This window comes from Eurosta solidaginis, unplaced genomic scaffold, assembly GCF_040869045.1.
Source record: "Eurosta solidaginis isolate ZX-2024a unplaced genomic scaffold, ASM4086904v1 ctg00001153.1, whole genome shotgun sequence".
In the NCBI taxonomy this organism is placed as follows: domain Eukaryota; kingdom Metazoa; phylum Arthropoda; class Insecta; order Diptera; family Tephritidae; genus Eurosta; species Eurosta solidaginis.
Genome location: NW_027137004.1, coordinates 280,067 through 298,421, shown reverse-complemented (window position 1 = coordinate 298,421; position 18,355 = coordinate 280,067). Strand labels below are relative to the sequence as shown.

The window sequence follows — 18,355 nt, the reverse complement described above, 5'->3', positions numbered from 1 at the left end:
ACCCTACAAAAAGACTTGGTGCTTTTCAAACCAAAGTAACCAAGCAAACAACAAAATCAATGTGTAAAATGTGCAAATCTACGGAGCACAGATTACGCAACTGTTCACGTTTTTGCGATTTAAACCCGGTAGAAAGGATTAAATTCGTCAAATCCACAAATGGCTGCCTGAATTGTTTATCCCCAGGACGCACAGTGACGAGGTGCACCAGTTCATACAACTGTTCCAAATGCCACTCTCGTCACCACACGCTCCTGCATGCGGACACACTTCAGCAACCGGCGGTACGAAATCCCTTCAAAGATGCGGATAATGCCCCATCAACTTCGGCACAGGCAAGGAAAAGACAGGAATCGGGACAACCACCTTCCTCTGCGAATCAGAATGTCAAATCCTGCCATGCCAATTCCAGCACAGGCGTGCTATTAGGAACTGCTCGCGTACACATTCACCATAATGGTACCGACTTCTCCGCGCGGGCATTAATTGATTCTGGGTCTGAATGTTCCTTTATAACTGAAAGACTGAAACGCAGAATCAATTTGCCAGCGAGGAAAATGCATGCCCATGTTTCAGGCATCACAAATGCGGTGTCAGCTCAGGTGAAAGAAGCATCCAACATCGAACTACGTTCACCAGTGGATCCCTGCTTCAGCCTGACTACACCCGTACTAGTTCTAGCGAAACTCACTGGGAATCTTCCATCCTGCCATATGAACGCAATGACTATGCAGGCATTCCCAGACTTGATTTTGGCAGACAAGAGGTTCTACGTCAACGAAGACGTAGACCTCATACTTGGCGGAGACATATATCCCCACATTATAATGAGCGGTATAAAGAAGAATGTGCTAAACACACTCTTAGCCCAAGAGACAGTGTTCGGTTGGATACTAACCGGTCGTATCGAATCACCGAATCCAACTAAGAGCATTATGTCTTTTTACAACGAGGTTGCGTTAGACAATCAACTCAAAGCTTTCTGGGAGGTAGAAAATGTACCCAAAAATAAAATATTAAATGAGGATGAAAGGTACTGCGAACAACTATTTAAAGAAACAACGCAGCGAAGTGAGAATGGAAGGTACACCGTGTCACTATCGTTCCGTCAGGATTACCCTAACAATATTAACTTGGGACCATCCCTGAAGCGTGCATGCTCTCAATTCTTCCGGAATGAGTGGCGGCTAATAAAAAACCCAGATTTAGGAAAAGAATATGTTCGAGTGTTGTCAGCATATGAAACGCTTGGACATATGAGAAAATTAAAAAAGAATATCCCATCCGACGATTCGGATCATTACTTCCTGCCCCACCACGCCGTTATTAAAGCAGAAAGTACCACTACAAAGGTACGAGTAGTATTTAATGCCTCGAGCCCTACGGCCAAAGGTAATAGCCTAAACGATATTCTCCTCCAAGGCCCAGTTCTACAAGCCGATCTACCCATCCTTATCTTACGTTGGAGACTATACCGTTTCGTCTTCAATAGCGACATCGAAAAGATGTATCGACAAATTTGGGTGAACGATAAGCACACCAAATTTCAACGTTTTGTGCATCGCAAGTCCCCGAATGACCCTATTAGTCTTTATGAATTAAAGACGGTTACCTTCGGGGTGAATTGCGCTCCATATCTCGCGATAAGAACGCTCCTACAACTGGCAGACGACGTGTCAGACTCACACCCTACAGCGGCTAACATACTACGAGAATACATGTATGTAGATGACGTGTTAGCGGGTGGACATACGATCACATCGACTATTAAAGCCAGAGATGAAATTCGTCAAGTCCTACACTCAGCGGGCTTTCCACTTCGCAAATGGACATCCAATTCAGAGGACATTCTAAGGGACATCCCCAAAGCAGACCTACTCAATGAAAACTTCCTGGCATTCGAAGATACCAGTTCAGTTAAAGCGTTAGGCATTCGATGGAATGCCCTCTCATATTTATTTTATTTTCAAGCAGGGACGCTGGACAACCCGGAAAACATTACGAAGAGAGCGATACTATCAGCAATCGCCAAACTTTTCGATCCCTTGGGATGGCTGGCACCAATGGTCATTGTGGCAAAAATACTCATGCAGAGTATTTGGTTGGAAGGCACCGCTTGGGACGAACCAGTATCTACCAGTACGCTGGAACGATGGAAAACCTTCACCGACCAATACCATGAAATCGATAAAATCCGGATACCTTGATGGGTCAACTTTTCTCCAGGAACCGACATCGAGATCCATGGATTTTGTGACGCATCCGAGAAGGCTTATGCAGCAGTCACTTACATGCGTGTCAAAACGGATGATAATGTCTGCACAAACCTACTTCTAGCCATAACCCGAGTAGCCCCAGTGAAAACTCTTTCTCTTCCACGATTGGAGCTTTGCGGAGCCGTGCTGTTAGAGGAAATCACCGAATCAATTCTCAGGAATCTCAAGTTGGGACCAGTGAAAGTGCACCTGTGGACGGATTCAACAATCGTCCTCGCATGGATAAGGAAACCGCCCTGTTCCTGGTCAACCTTCGTCGCACATCGGATCACCAAGATCATCGACATGGTCGGACATAGGGACTGGCTGCACGTGAACTCAGAGTCCAACCCAGCAGATTTAGGTAGCAGAGGATTACCTGCGTCTGAATTGGTCAACAATTCGTTGTGGTGGCAGGGACCTTCTTGGCTGCAAGAAGACACTTCCCAATGGCCAGCACAAGAAAGTGACTACCTCACCTCCGTAGAGGAAAAGAGGGCAAAGACCTGCGCAACAACAACCGTCAATCCTACCGATATTCTTCAACGCTTTTCCGACCTACCTAGGGCTCTACGGGTCTTATCATACGTTATGAGGTTCTACCGAAGAACCCACACCGAAACAAAAAATTCATTCCAGGTCATGTCGCACTTAATCTCCCCTGATGAAATTAAGGCCACTACACGACTTTTAATTAAAATCTATCAGAAACAACATTATAGTTCCGAATATAATTATCTAAAGGCCGGAAAACTAATTGCAGGGAAAAGTGCAATACTTTCACTTAATTCCTACTTAGACCAAGATGGCATCATTCGGGTAGGAGGGCGACTCGGGGCGTCAAAGGACTTATCCTTTAATGAACGCCACCCAACCCTCCTCCCATACAACTGCAGGTTATCCCGTCTTACAGTCCTAATTTTTCATCAACAAAGTCTGCATGGGGAAAATCAACTCATGTTGCGTCTGATACGCACCCAATACTGGATACCTAACATCAAAACCATGATTAGGGCAACCATTCATAATTGCAAAACCTGCACTATTCACTGAAAACAGGCGCAGTCCCAACTCATGGGCACCCTTCCCTGCGAACGGACTACTTTTACCCGCGCGTTCACCAATACCGGGGTAGACTTTGCGGGGCCTTTCGACATCAAAAGCTACCGCGGTAGGGGATGTCGACTGTCAAAAGGCTACGTATGCCTTTTTGTCTGTTTCTCCACTAAGGCCATCCACTTAGAAGCCACTAGTGACCTTAGTACTCCATGCTTTCTCGCAGCCTTTGCGCGTTTTATCGCGAGAAGAGGATGTCCGAAAAACATCTACTCCGACAATGGTACAAACTTTGTCGGAGCGTCAAGATCTTTACGATCCGAGTTTAAAGCCTTCCTGGCAGAAATCCGAGACAAAACAGTCTCAAAGTACAATCATCAAGCATTAAGCTGGCATTTTATTCCCGCCGCTGCTCCACATATGGGCGGCTTGTGGGAGGCGGGAGTGAAGAGCTTCAAAAGCCACTTCAAATAGATCGCGTCTCCCCATAAGTACACCATGGAGGAGTTCCAAACCCTTTTGTGCAGGATTGAGGCGTGCCTCAACTCGCGGCCACTCAGCCCAGGGTCGAATGACCCAACGGACCTAGAGCCACTTACCCCAGGCCATTTCCTCACTGGCAGCCATCTACTGGCTCCGCCGGAGCCGGATGCTAGTGAGAGCTCTGCCTCGATGATCAATCTGTGGCAGAAACTCAAAGCCCTCCATCACACTTTCTGCAAGCGATGGAAAACCGAATATCTATCCGAACTTCACAAACGAGTGAAGTGGAAGCATCCCAGACAGAATATAAAAGTAGGAGATCTCGCTGTCCTCAAAGAGGACAACTTATCTCCCAACGAATGGAGGTTAGGTCGAGTTGTCAACGTACACCCCGGCGAAGATGACCGAGTACGCGTAGTCGACCTCAAAACCGAGAAGGGTCAAGTCAGACGACCTTTGGTCAAACTGATCCTTCTTCCCCCGGAAGATACGGATTGCGAGAAGGTGACGAGCTCCTAACAAACACTTCCGTTCCTCCATATCCCTACTTTCAAAAAAAAAATCAAACCCAGCTCTCGTTCACCCGGAACGAGGCCAACCAACTATCCTAATCAGATCGCCCATCTGCCACAACACTATTTCCCCCGACTACCTACAACTAGAGGCCCACGGTTAGTGATAGCATCGAAAGCATATTAAGGAACCCACGTCTTCGTGTCTCTCTATCCCTAAGCTTGTGTTTCTCCCGAGCCATATATTATCATCAACCCCCCGGTCTCGTGAGGGTGCGAGTCTACCGGAGGGGAAACCTAAGGCGTACTACGCGATGGCAATGGGGAAAGGGAGCGCGGGACATAAAGACGCGTTCAACCACGCGCCGTGATGCCCCGCTATCCCTAAGCTTGCGTCGCTCCCGCGGCCCTAATTATAATCAACCACACCGGTCTCGTGAGGGTGCGAGCCTACCGGAGGGCGATCCTACATCTTATTTTTCTTTTTTTCTACCCCCGGTCTCGTCGTGTCGAGTCTGCCGGAGGGAATCCTACACCTGACTACTGTTGGGCAATGGGGAAAGGGAGCGAGATGCACGAAGACACGGTAGAGCTTACCAAAAGCTCGCAAACAAAAAGCATTTTTTTTTCTATGGTTTTTTTAACAATACTAACCGTGGCCCCCATGAACACAAGACCCAGGACGCAGATCTACTATCTGCAACCGAACATAAATCCACTCAACCAAAAGCACGAGACCAACAGGATTGTGTACTTAATGAGTAGGGACAGTCATATTCTAAACATGGGTTAACCTCGGCTTATAGAATTTTGCGGAAACCATGGAATCGTGGACTTTCGTAAACCTATGAACCTACGAAACCTAAACCAAATCAAAATTCATCGTTCAACGTCAAAACCCTCGACTAGTAAAATGATTCGCTTAACGCAAAAGGAATACATATCGTAGGTAACTAGTGGAGGTACCATAACGAAATGCATTCAATGAGCATGTTAAATGATTTTTCGGAACCGTCGTCTCTATTTAAGAATTTGGGGAAAAGGTTATATTTGAGAAATTAAAGGTTCACCTGGAATCCTTCCATGAAGTCTTAAAAGGACAAGAGCTTTCCGAAATTTCTGCATAAACGGGTGACAACTCCTTGTTTAGCAGGAGCGCACAAAAGTTGGACTCTTCTGTCCTTGCTAAGGTCGGAATATAGAGCCAGCGGCGGCAGCGTAGAGTATACCCCAATCACAAAATATTTTTCAAAAAAAATTCCCATTGCAGGAGTCGCACAGAAACGTCCTATTTCGGAACTGGGTTCAAGAGCGCCGTATCTCAGAATGCTTTTCATTAACTCAACCCCTCAACTTTGAACTTATGCTCGTAGAGGGAGTTTTGGCAACATAGTGCATTTTTCGAATAAAAGTCTAACGTACGGCGTTCTCTAAACAATTTCTGAAAGAGTGACCAAACCAACATGACCTTATCATCACGAAATCTTCAGTAGAAACTGAATCATTTCCCCCCCACAACTTACAAACTTATTATCACTACCCGATTGATCAAGTCGTTACATATTTTTTGGACTCTTTAGTTGATTACGAACGTGAAGGTAAACCCACAATCAAAAAAAATCCTTTCGTAATTTCATATAAGTCAAAAAATTTTTGGAAGTGGAAAAAAGTTCCCTAACCTTGAGCAGTATCCGGTACCCCTTACCACTGGTGGGGGGAAGTACCAGACTTACAAAAGGTCGTTGAAAGCGGGAGTGCATCCCACCGGGTGGATACTTCCCTTACCTCGAACAGTATCTGATACCCCTTACCACTGGTGGGGGGAAGTGCCGGACTTGAACGAGGTTTTAACAAGGAAAAACCGACTAATGTCATTTTTACATCTTTACGCAGTATCTGCTACCCCTTACCACTGGTGGGGGAAAGTAGCGGACTGACGCAAAGCTTCACAGTTATTTTTCGAGAAAATGGGATGCGCTGTTGATCACAAAAAAAAAAGGGAAAAACGCTTTTTATGGAATGAAAAGTTCCTACAACCATGAATTAAAACAGACCCAGAAACCATCCCATTCACTCGTTATCCCATTACGAGGACATCATAAACGCCTACCGCAGAAGGGCGAAACGATCTGCCACAAAACACTTATTTTTTTTAAGAAATTACAAAATAACACCCCGGGTCAGTCGCTCACCGAGAGCGAGGACCCCAGAAAAACAAGTAATGACAACACGATACTTTGTACAAACAAAGCTGCACCACTCGTATCTGGACTGCGCTGCATTTCGCGGACGACCATTCCGGCAGCAGCGTTATATGTAGAACGGGATGTGAATGGGCGCACCACAGGACCGCGATGCGGGAATATAAGTGGTACCCACTACTTAAGCTCCGTCCTCTCCCAATTGTGCATTTCAAATACAGAAGTATTGTCGGAAATAATAAAAAAGGGGAGAAATAAATAAATCAAATATTACCGAATTGGCGGCGTTTTGCATGGCCGTATGCTTTGTATTGCCTGATCAATTTGCAAAGGTGTTGTCTTAGTCGATGCCTTGAGTAGGAATGGATAACTCCAATGTCAAATGCCTCTGGCTGCAAAGAAAAGCAATAGAGGAATAGATTAATACAAATAAACATTTTTTTTTTGCTCTTATGATTTTTATTTTAAAGTGTTTAGTTACTTCACAAGCGAATTCGATATAAGGAATATGTAATATGTAGTTTTATCCAAAACATAAATAAACATGAGTTACCAATAAATTATTGTACATTATTTTCATATGAAAGCAATAACTCTCTCTCAACAATCACATTTTGGTCGCGCATTCTTCTCCTTTAACATATTCGTCCAATCCAAATGATTTTCGTCCTCTTCAATTTGTGAACGATGCAAATGTTTACCCTGATACAGAAATTCGCCAAATTGTGATGCTACCGGATCGTGACCAACTGTTAAAACGGCCAACACCTTTCCATCCGAATCCAAGTAATATGCAACAAATTTCCAATTTTCCAAATCACCTTTAATTATCACCTCAGTAAAACGTCCATAACCGGCGTAGCGTATACCTTTGCCGAATACATTTGAAAAGAAGAATGGCACCGTTTTTAAATCTTCAATTGTACCAGTCATATTTAATGCAGCAACACGGCCATGATATTGTGCCAATTGTATGTGACCAATTGCGCTACGTTGATTGGCATGGGCGAATACGGGTGCTTTGGCTATATCACCGCCAACATAAACACCGATTACATTGGTCATCAGATGCATATCGGTATCGATAGATCCATCGGAATTAACTTTAATACCTGAATCGCGCAGGAAGTCGGTGTTAAAAGTTGAACAGGTACCCAATACAACAACATCGCAAGGATATATGCTACCATCGACAAGTTCGACTTCGGTAACAACACCATCGGCGTTTCCATTCAACTCCAACAATACACTATTATTTTTCATAATAATACCTTTTTCACGATATAATCGATAGAATAGTTCGCCCACTGGCTCGCCGAAAATGCTAAATGGATATTGGCTTGAATATACTATGGTTACCGATTTAACTTTGCTGTGCAGCGTCGACGCCATTTCCATTGAAATAAAGCTGCCACCTACACACACTAGTCTCGTTTCGGGTGTTATCGCTGCTAATATTGCTCTAGCATCGTCATATTCGCGTACAGTGAAAACATTTTTCAAAGATGTTCCTTGCACTGGTGGCTTGCGTGCATTCAAACCAGTACAAATAAAAAGTGTATCATATGAGATCTCTTCGTTATCCGAACAAATGCCTGTCTTAGAAGCTGTATCCACTTTTGTCGCTGCCACACCAAGCATAACTTCAATATCGTAGTGTGCATAGAAATCCGATTTGCGAAACTCCAACTTTTCTAGTGGTACATCTATGGTTTTTGTTAGTTTGACACGATCATAGGGTAGACATTTTTCACGACACAGCATAACAATGCGACCGGTAAAACCCTCTTGACGTAGTGTTTCTACACAAATACCACCAGCGGGTCCACCACCAATAACCACCATACAAGTATTATTCGCCTTATCGCGTTTTACCATATCCTTTACTCGTTTATTATTTTCCAAATCTGTACGCTTCGCTCGCAATTTAACTTTGCCGTCGTTTTCGACACGCACCATAAAACAGGGTAGCGAGTCAACACCTGGAAAATCTTCAATATCACCGGTGCGTAAATCAAAAGCAGCACCATGCCATGGACAACGTACACGTCCCTGGCCCAAGGCGCCGGTATTCAGTGGTGCACCGTAATGTGGACATTTATTTCCAATAGCAAATATTTGACCTCCTTGTTTTGCCACCAAGACTTTTGTGTCCACATCAAACTGGAATTGTTTCATTTCATTTTCCTGTAAATCGTCAATGTGACAGACTTCAACAGGACCGGTATATTCTGACATTTTGCCTTCAGATTGATAGGTACCACTTTGCTCCGTATCTCCTGCCTTGCCCTTCTTTTTAGAAGTTGTTGAATATTCTTTACAATTAGCACCACCCATTATGCCAAATACTGATTTTTTACACCCCAACAAATTACTTTTAAGTACTTTTTGCTGTTGTTGCAGTGTTGATGTTTGGTAAAACCTTCCTTGTTTTTTTGTGGTGCTGAGCTAAGGTGCGGACTGTTGTGAAGTTGATTCGAGTACAGCTGGCCGAATATCGTATTGTTGAGTTTTTCTATAGCAATTTAAGAAAAATGTCATATCGAAACAATGCCACGGAAGTTGTTGCTCTTTATATTGTCGCCGTACTAAACCGTGGGATGAAAGAATGTTGGAACAACGCCGCGATATTAAATTCCTGTGTGTAGACGCAATTTTTTTGTGATGGAATGCCAAGCTTATGAAAGGCGTTAGATTGGATTGCGGTTGATTTTTTTTGGAGAGACGAATATGGAGATTTACATATATTGAGCGGAATACTTCATAGTAGCAATATCGGAGATAGTATTATTATGGGTTATTCATCCAATACGTGCGAGCAACAAACCACGAATTTTACAAATACCTTTTAATCCTTGTAAACTATCTACTGACTAAAATAAAAACCAGTCACCTGAAAATAAACGAAAAATGAATTAAAAATCTGACATACCATAAAAAATAGTCATTGCAATAAAATTATTGCAAAATATTTTACTACTTACCCTTGTGTCCAGCAACGCGTAAATTTTACATGAATTGAAGCAAAAACGGTAAAATAAATCTTTCGATTCATTTTTTGTTTTTGCTTCAAGCTCTACACTGGAATGTTCAACCAACGTATGTATGTATGTATGATACATACAAGAAAACGAGAAACGACAGAGTTGCCATGTTACCCAACTCGACCACCCAATGGTGTGTTTCTTGTTTGCGTCTGTCTAAGAGTAGAGAAGACAACACAAGGTTAAATCACAAGAGCCCCCCCTCCCCCCCCCCCAACCCAACTAATCAGGCCGAAATCATATGAAGTATAAAATAAATCCATTTATTTTTTTTTTTTTCAACAAATATTAAATTAAATTACTGCACAGCCGTAACTGAGTGGCACAGAAACCCACTTCAGTGGCGAAGACGGCGATGCACGGAGAGCGCTGCGGACGACGCATACCGCTTGGGGCAACTCCAACACCTATACGGGTAAAATTGCATATGCCCATTTAGATGGGCAATCAAGCCTCCAAACGACCGAAGATGCCGTTGGCACACACGACATCGATACCCCCCCCCCCCCCCCCGAGGCGTTGGACCCTGTGCTGGCTGCGGCTCCCACAACACGTTCTCGTGCGCCTTATGGAACCTGGCGTACCAGGCGGTGGTGCTCCCGCGTAACTTAACCACCAGAGGCGTCTGCAGGGCCCGGAGCACACAGGGCCTAACTTGTCGCAACACCTCCTCCACCGCCTGCTGCACCAACTCGTCCGGCGCGTGGCAGATATAGGAGCCCCTCCGCCGCTCCGGGTATTGAACATCCGCCACCACCTGGATTGGCTCCTCTTCCCCAGCCTCCAAACACACTAGAAATAGTTGCATCGGTTCCATCTGAAACGAAAAAAAAAAAAATCCATTATAGAAAAAATTATCAAAAAATCCGTTAGGAATGTGTCATACTTACGTTTTACCAGCTTGAAAATCCTTTTCCAAATAACAATGTGGTGAGTGTAATTTATCCACCACAATCCTACATTAATGTATCCTGGAAAATTCCTGTTACGGGAAAACAACTGGATGGCAACCCGCAACATACCAACGGCAGCCTCATTAGTGCTGTCATATTAAGAAAGAAAAAAAGCGGATACCGATAACTACACCAAAGCAGTACCGAAAACCGCAAAACATCAGAATCGGTACTGACGTGTTTTTGCCGAATATAGGCATCTACTGCAATACCAAGTAGTCATACACAACAAAAGAACCCAAAAAAAGGGGAGGACAAAACAAGGAAAACAATCTTTCCTTGCAAAAAATTCACATTTTTTTTACAAGAAAATTTTTTTTTGTTGTTTTTTTAACCTTTCCGTTTCTTGGGCACGGTTTTCTGGCTGGGGGGCAGGACTTGTTGTTTTTCAACAACAAACATCACAAACAGTCATTATAAGGGCTCGGTACAAAAACAATCCGAGTCCCGAAATTAAAGAATCCCGACACGACCAAGTCCCGAAATTAGAAAAAGTCAACTGTTTTCTACCGGCCTAGTGTGCTACTGCCCCAGTGACCTAGTTTTTTTTCAAGGGCAAGCAAGTACATGTATGTATATATATATACTCGCACACCACAAATTCACCATACCAGCTGTCAGCTAACCAATAAATACACGACAGGGCTGCATGCAATCTAATAATGATACGTGCAGATAGAACGCGTCGTGAAGAACGCATCGCCAATCTGCATGTAAGCAGCGGCAGTTGGTACATTTTCCAATTTAATTACGATGTTCGCTATTCGTCATGAGCTGTCGCACAAAATTAAATCAATACCGTCGTTAGCCTCTACGGTTCGTTTTAAACTCGGTTTATTCATATATTTTAACGTAGGTTTGTTAATAAAACACCACGCATATCACGAAAACAAGTAATTTTGCGCGGGTGGCTTGGAATCACGTCCGCTCCAACCTCCCACACACCGCAATCTTGCTGGTTTTTGTTGAAACACATAAGCTGCTCGAAATCACAGCACTAAATACTTTGCAAAAAACGCTCTCGTCACTCCACGTCATTTGACTAGTCATCTTACGGTGATGGGTTATATTCGTAGTCACATTTGCATGGGCGTGGGTAGGGTTTGTGACCAGGTGTTTTGTAGGGTAATAATATAATACCCAACTAACGAAATGCATGCGCTGCAGCGAAAACCCGCATCACATAACCAACCTCACGGCCACTCGTCCTGGCACATCCATAAAATGCCACAGTCGCCCTGAGAGCGACACGACACGTTATACGCTGGAACGGAGACCTCGGCCTCTTCGTCCAGCCCAGAAAAACCTCAAAACCATCGAGTCTGGAACGGAGACCTCTGCCTCTTCGTCCAACCAACAAAAGAAAACCGCAAATCTGGAATGGAGACCTCGGCCTCTCCATCCGGAACGACAAAAAAAACCAAACAATAACAAAAAATGGTGCCACTCTGGAACGGAGACCTCGGCCTCTTCGTCCAGCCTTACTGACCATCGACAATACAAATGTTACATTCTGAATTTCTATATTTAAGAATTATGTATAATTCAATGGCAAGAAATATTCACTTCACTGTTCATAACCGCTAATTCTTTCATCTTAGCTCAGGTGGCATGCTAAGCAAGTCGAAAAGGATTCCCGGCCATTTTGCGTCGCAGATGAAGTCTTCATTTAGATTAAGTTTAGTGTGTAAGTCCTATATTAATTTTTTCTCGTTGCAGCGGAGGTCATTGGCGAAAAACGATGTTGCGTGTCGCAAGGGGGGCCGGCATGTTTAGGCAGGATGCCTAACTTTTCCGCATCTGATTGCGACCCCCCCAATGCAACTCTGCAAATCGATACTCGAATTAATTTGTAACCACCCACACCATCGCCGCCACATGCATGTGCATGCACGTACATGCATGTGTATGTGTGCTTTTTGTCAGCACTCATGCATATGCATGTCGGGGTTGATGTGTGGGTGCCTTTCTCCTCCCAAACGGAGGATTTTGCGGGTCAACGGTTGTAGCTTGCTATACAACCGGCCTCTTTGATTTCAACCGCCAACCAGCACGCATCTGCCGCCAACGATCTCCACTGTTTTCCAGAATATATTCAGGTAATATTGTAACCAGGTTATATATATATTCACATAATAAATTACATCCATTATAACGTGAAATCTCGTCTACTTTCTTATTTCCACACGCATATTCCCACTGAGATCGACCCGGTGCGCCCACCTCTCACAAGGATCAGACGCACCCCGGCCGAACACGAATATTAGCAACACTAAGGGGTACTGCGATCTGTAAGCCGATGCTAAGCAGTGATTGTATGCACATCCATAAATCAATCATTATGTATCTACATAAACGAATAAATCATTATGTCTACACATATTTACATACACGCAGCAGAGAAGCAACGCACAAACACATGCAGATATCTTATCTGAGATGCTCCCAAAAGTATGCAATTGTAATTGTGGAAGTGTCGCTCACAAATAACGCGCATATGAGAGCTACACACGCGCATCTGTAGTTATAATTATATACCAGTGACTAAGTAAATTCTGGAAGCGCCTAGAAGATGCAACGAGGAAATCACACAGTATAAAAGCAGCAAGAGTAGACGCGCGAGAATCAGTTTGAATTAAGTACGCTATCTGTCGGGCAATAGTAGTGTTATTGTACTTTAATAAAGGCCATTTTGCATTATTGAAAAGAGGAGTTATTTATTCAACAGTTTAGTGATTCGAAACTTAGTAAAAGATTTGAAATAAGCGGAATTGCAGTAAATTCGTTACAATACTATGAATTTCTTCTTTTACATTGTGCTTGCCGCTCATTGTATTATCCTAAACAATTTAACTCAAATATTGATTTAGCGAGTGATATTCTAAAATTATTTGTTAAAAATGGGGAAAACAACAAACAGTGACGGTCGCATAAATTTTTGCTCCGCGTTTGTAACAAAAAATATAATAGTAAAAACCGCTTGCAAGGCGGAGAAGAGTTGCTGCAATCCTAATAACAAGTGCTGGAAGCTGTGTACAACAAGGCAGATCAAAAGCAGGTAGAAGTGCGGAGGAAATCAATAGCTGGTGAGTTGCACAAGCACAGGCCTACGCTGCTGCTTTCACAGCAACCACTGCGCTGCTAGCTTCGGCATTTACATACATACACTGACGCCTGCAGATAAGCTGAGCACGGGTGAGAACACCAAAAATTGTCAAAACACCTTATTCTTGCTACGCTTTCGCTGATGGTTTCCCTCTCTATTTTGTGTTTTTTGCTTTTTCTCTATCATTAACACAGTGCAAAATATTAGCGCCGGAAAATATTTATTTATTGATATTAACGAATGATGGAAGAAGCAAAGCGAAAGGCACACAAAGAAAGAGTAGAAGACAAGAGTTAAAGTAATTACGTAGCAGTGCTGCCACCACGGTAGAATACGTTTTTATATTTATTAACGCACAAAACTGCTATGTAAAGTTATAAGTATCAGTTTTGCTATTCTAGTTAGTTTAGTAATATAACATTATTGCATATCTTTGCCATATATTGAAAAGATATACATTAATTATGCCAGCAGAGTGCAAAGACTGTACTGCAAAGCTGCTTCAAGTAGATTATATGATAGCTTGCTCTGGTGGGTGTGGCTATAGCTTCTGCTGAAAGTGCAGTAACATCAAAAGAAACGAAATCAGAATAATAACCGATAATATTAATTTGAAATGGTTCTGTAACCAATGTGCGTTATCAGATACACATACAAAATTTGTGGAAATTAAACATTTGATTAGCAGATGTGAAGAAACAAAAATGAAAACAAGTGATATTATGCAAATAGTTAAACAGATATTTAGTAATAAATGCTCTCAAATAAAAAATAGCACTATCACGGACTTTAACTCCCTCTTGGAACACAATATTGAAGTAAAAATGAATGCAATGTAAAATGAAATCGTAAGGGAGTTGTCGAATGAACTTAAGAAGAACAATGAGTTGTTAGACAAATTAAGTGTAACAAATTAGCACCCAATTTGCAAACAATCTTATGCTCAGGTCGCTGCCGCAATTGACAATAAAATTGTTATCAAGCCGAAAAAGAAAGGTAAACAAGCTAAAGAAACTAAGGAAGCTCTCAAAAAAGTTGTTGAGCCTACTAATGGCCTAGTAAGAAATGTTAAAGAAATAAATAGTGGAGCCATAATAGTAGAATGTAGAAATAAAGATGCTTGGGAGAAAATTCAATCAAAAGTAAGGGAAGCGATTGGAAATGATTATGATACAGAGAAGACTAAAAATAAGAATGAAATAAATAAATTATTAAAATAGTTGGGATCAAGACAAAATTTTCAATGAACGTTTGGTAGAATGTTTTGTTAAGCAGAACTATTCATGCGCTGGGAAAGATTTTAAAGTTTTAAAGCTATATGAAAACTCAAATCGTAGGGAAGAAAGTTATATTGCGTTGGTAGAGACAGATGCAGTAACATCTGAACATGTTTTGCAAGAAAAATAATTGTATATAGAGTGGGACACTTGTGTCGCTTACGAACATGTGAGCGTTTTGAGATGTTTTAAATGCTCGGGATATAAGCACAAAGCCAATGATTGTACAAATAAAGTAGCGTACAGCAAATTTTCTGGAGCCCATTAAAGCAAAGAATGCACCTTAAACATACCTAAATGTGTTAATTGTAGCGAATTGGTAAAAAAAAAAGTTATTGACGTCGATGTAAATCATCACGCTTTTAGTAAAGATTTTCCTGCGTATAAAAAACATACGCAGTCGAAAACTAAGACACGGGTCTAGCAACGAATAGTTAAGGAACTGAGTTGTATATATTTGAATATTAGTAGTATTGTCGCTAACAAAGCAGAACTAGAGCGTTTGATAGAATCACAAAATCCTCATTTTATCTTTTGCTCGGAGACTTGTTCCACTGATGAAATCACAATTCAAGAGTTGGAAATACAAACATATAAAAATATGCGGTGCGATTCACACAGAAGGCACACGAGTGGAGTTCTAGTGTATGCAAAAGACTCATTTGAATACACAATAGGCTACAACAAAGCACTGAACAAAAATATCTGGTGTATTATTCAAAAAGTAAAAAATATATTTCCCCAACTCACCAAGCTCGAGTGATGGGGACTTTATTACGTATTTGCAGGATATTTTAAATAATAATTGCTTAACACAGGATAATATTATCTTAGTCGGCGATTTCAACATAAACCTCTTTAAGAGCACTACCTATACTAAAGAGTTAGTTGACTTATTTCGCTCCTTTGCTATGGAACAAAAAATAGATTTTTACACACGAAAGGGCGATAATACCGAAACATTGATAGACTTATTATTTACAGATAGTAGCTCGATATCATGTGCAAAACTAGAAGAATATCAGATGTCAGAAACTATTCAATTTAATATCAAGTTAGATAAATTACTTCAAATGCAAACTAGGAAAACCATAATTTCTTGGGCAAATTATACATGTGACAGTCTTATTAACCAATTACGACAGTTCAACTTCACTGACTTTGAAAAATTGAGTATCGAAAATAAAGCTACCTTGCTACATAATACCCTGTCAAATGCTGGCCACACTGACATACTCCAAAGAAGTCAGTGTTAAGCTTATGAACAAGTGGTATGAGTTTGAACTTTCAAATTTGAACAAGCATAAACTAGATCTTTACAAAGTCGCTATAACAACTGGGGAATGGTATGAATATATCGCTATAAAACTTAAATATAAACAGCTAATTAAGATTAAAAATGCGAAGCATATGGAACACAAAATCGATTGTAATGTTGGTGACAGCAAGGCCATGCGGAAAAGCTTAAAGAATTGCATTCGCATGGCTAAAGAAAATAATGGCATTAAAAAAATAATAATAAATGGCCAACTTTATAATCAGGAAAGTGAAATAGCACAGCCTTTAAATGATTACTTCATTGACAGTATATTGGAGATCAGCCTGCATATTCCGGTTATTTCCGTTAATTATGATAGTACTCTAGGTGGTCAAAATGGCAAAAATATGTTTATGTTTCAAAAAGTTACTGCAACTGACGTACTTGAAATAGTAAGCAGGTTCAAAAACAAAATTGGAGGGAAAAAGCTCATTTTGGAAGGAGTTATTAAAGACGCCATAACTTATACAGGGTTTTTTTACGCTCAAATTGTTAACGAAAGCTTAGACACAGGTATAGTTCCTAAGTTATGGAAATCTTCCGCAGTTGTGCCGATAGAGAAGGTTAAAAATACCATTAAAGAGGATGAGATCAGACCAATTAATACGTTACAGTGTGACGAGAAAATACTAGAAACAGTGGTAAAAAACCAGCTTGTAAAATACTTAGAAGATAATGAAATTATTATCCCCCAGCAATCTGGCTTTCGGAAGAAGCATTCCTGTGAAAGTGCTTTGAATTTTGTTGTAGCGAACTGGAAAGTAGACCTAAGCAGGAATAAACATACAATAGCTGTATTTTTGGATTTAAAACGTGCATTTGAGACGATAGACCAAAAGCTACTAATAAAAAAGCTAGCCAACATAGGTGTCACTGGTAATGAGTCAAGATGGTTTGAAGACTTCCTCATTAATAGAAATCAAAGAACAATAGTTGAAAATTCTTATCGGAGAAAAGAGAGGTACCAGTTGGCCTACCGCAAGGATTGGTGCTGGGACCAACACTGTTCAATATTTATATCAATAATATAACTAATTCTATAAACTACTGTTGTTACGCCGCTTCCAGTTTAACGCCGTACACCGAGACTGAACGGCGTTGTATTTCTGAGTTTGCTTTTGCTTACGTTCGCGAATACAATTCGCTCTCTTTGCGCTACCTAACTTCTGCTTAGCTGTGAATGTATTGCCTACGTTTACAATACATTTAATTCTTTTGCGCTGCTTTGCATTTACCTAGCTGAGCTGTCAATTGCTTTCCCTACGTTCGTGAATACAATTCGATCTTTTTGGATTCTAACTTGATTGGAGAAGGGTGCTTCTTAGCACGAAAAATATAAGTGTAAGAATCTTGTAAAATATATACATATACTTGAACTGTTAATAAATTAAATAAATATAGACTTTAGCATTACTAACAGCAATTGGATACGCTGAAAATACGTTTTTTGATTTGATTCGCACCCTCTCCAATAATCTAAAATACTTTGGTGCTTTCGCATCTTGTGAACGATCGAATAGGCACGTGTAATCATAACCTGAAAAACGAAAATGAATGTTCAAACAGAACAGCATTCGGTTTACCAAAATGCAGCCACTGTTAACTTGGATGGCAAAATCGCTCCAACCGGCGCCACAATAACTGTGGCTGGTACTCAAACTCAAACATTCGTCGCATCTACACCAATGCCCTTGCAAGCAACCTCACCTGTACATCAACCATCTGAATTGTCTTCACGTGATCCTTCACCTCGGCGAACTCGGGCGGGAACTTTGCTCAAAGAAAGGGAAAATCCGAAAAAGCGAGCACGGTCTGCACAAGCAAATATTGCCAGAGACGCCACAAGTATTGAAAGTAATCTGCAAGTAAGATGGGGTACCAGTTCTAGCCGCTATGTTCCTAGTTCACTGCCACCTATATCTATTCGTAAAGATGCGTCGCTAGAACTGGGAACACAGTCGTCGGAAAAGGGGTTGCGCAATAAACCTACTGTCAGTATGTTCCATCAACCGTTTTTGACATGCGGTCAGCCGCAAAGTAACTTTCCACCTCTTGAATTAACTAATTACAGCCTTTCTCAAAATTTTCCCGCAACGACCGGCGTGATTGGTCGCAATTATGCACAACAAATGCATACGACTACTTGTTCT

General features: G+C 41.6%; 1 pseudogene; it reads right to left on the bottom strand.

The window, feature by feature from the left end:
• Nucleotides 1–6,985: 6,985 nt before the first annotated feature.
• Nucleotides 6,986–9,019, bottom strand: LOC137236004 (apoptosis-inducing factor 3 pseudogene; annotated as a pseudogene).
• Nucleotides 9,020–18,355: the final 9,336 nt, after the last annotated feature.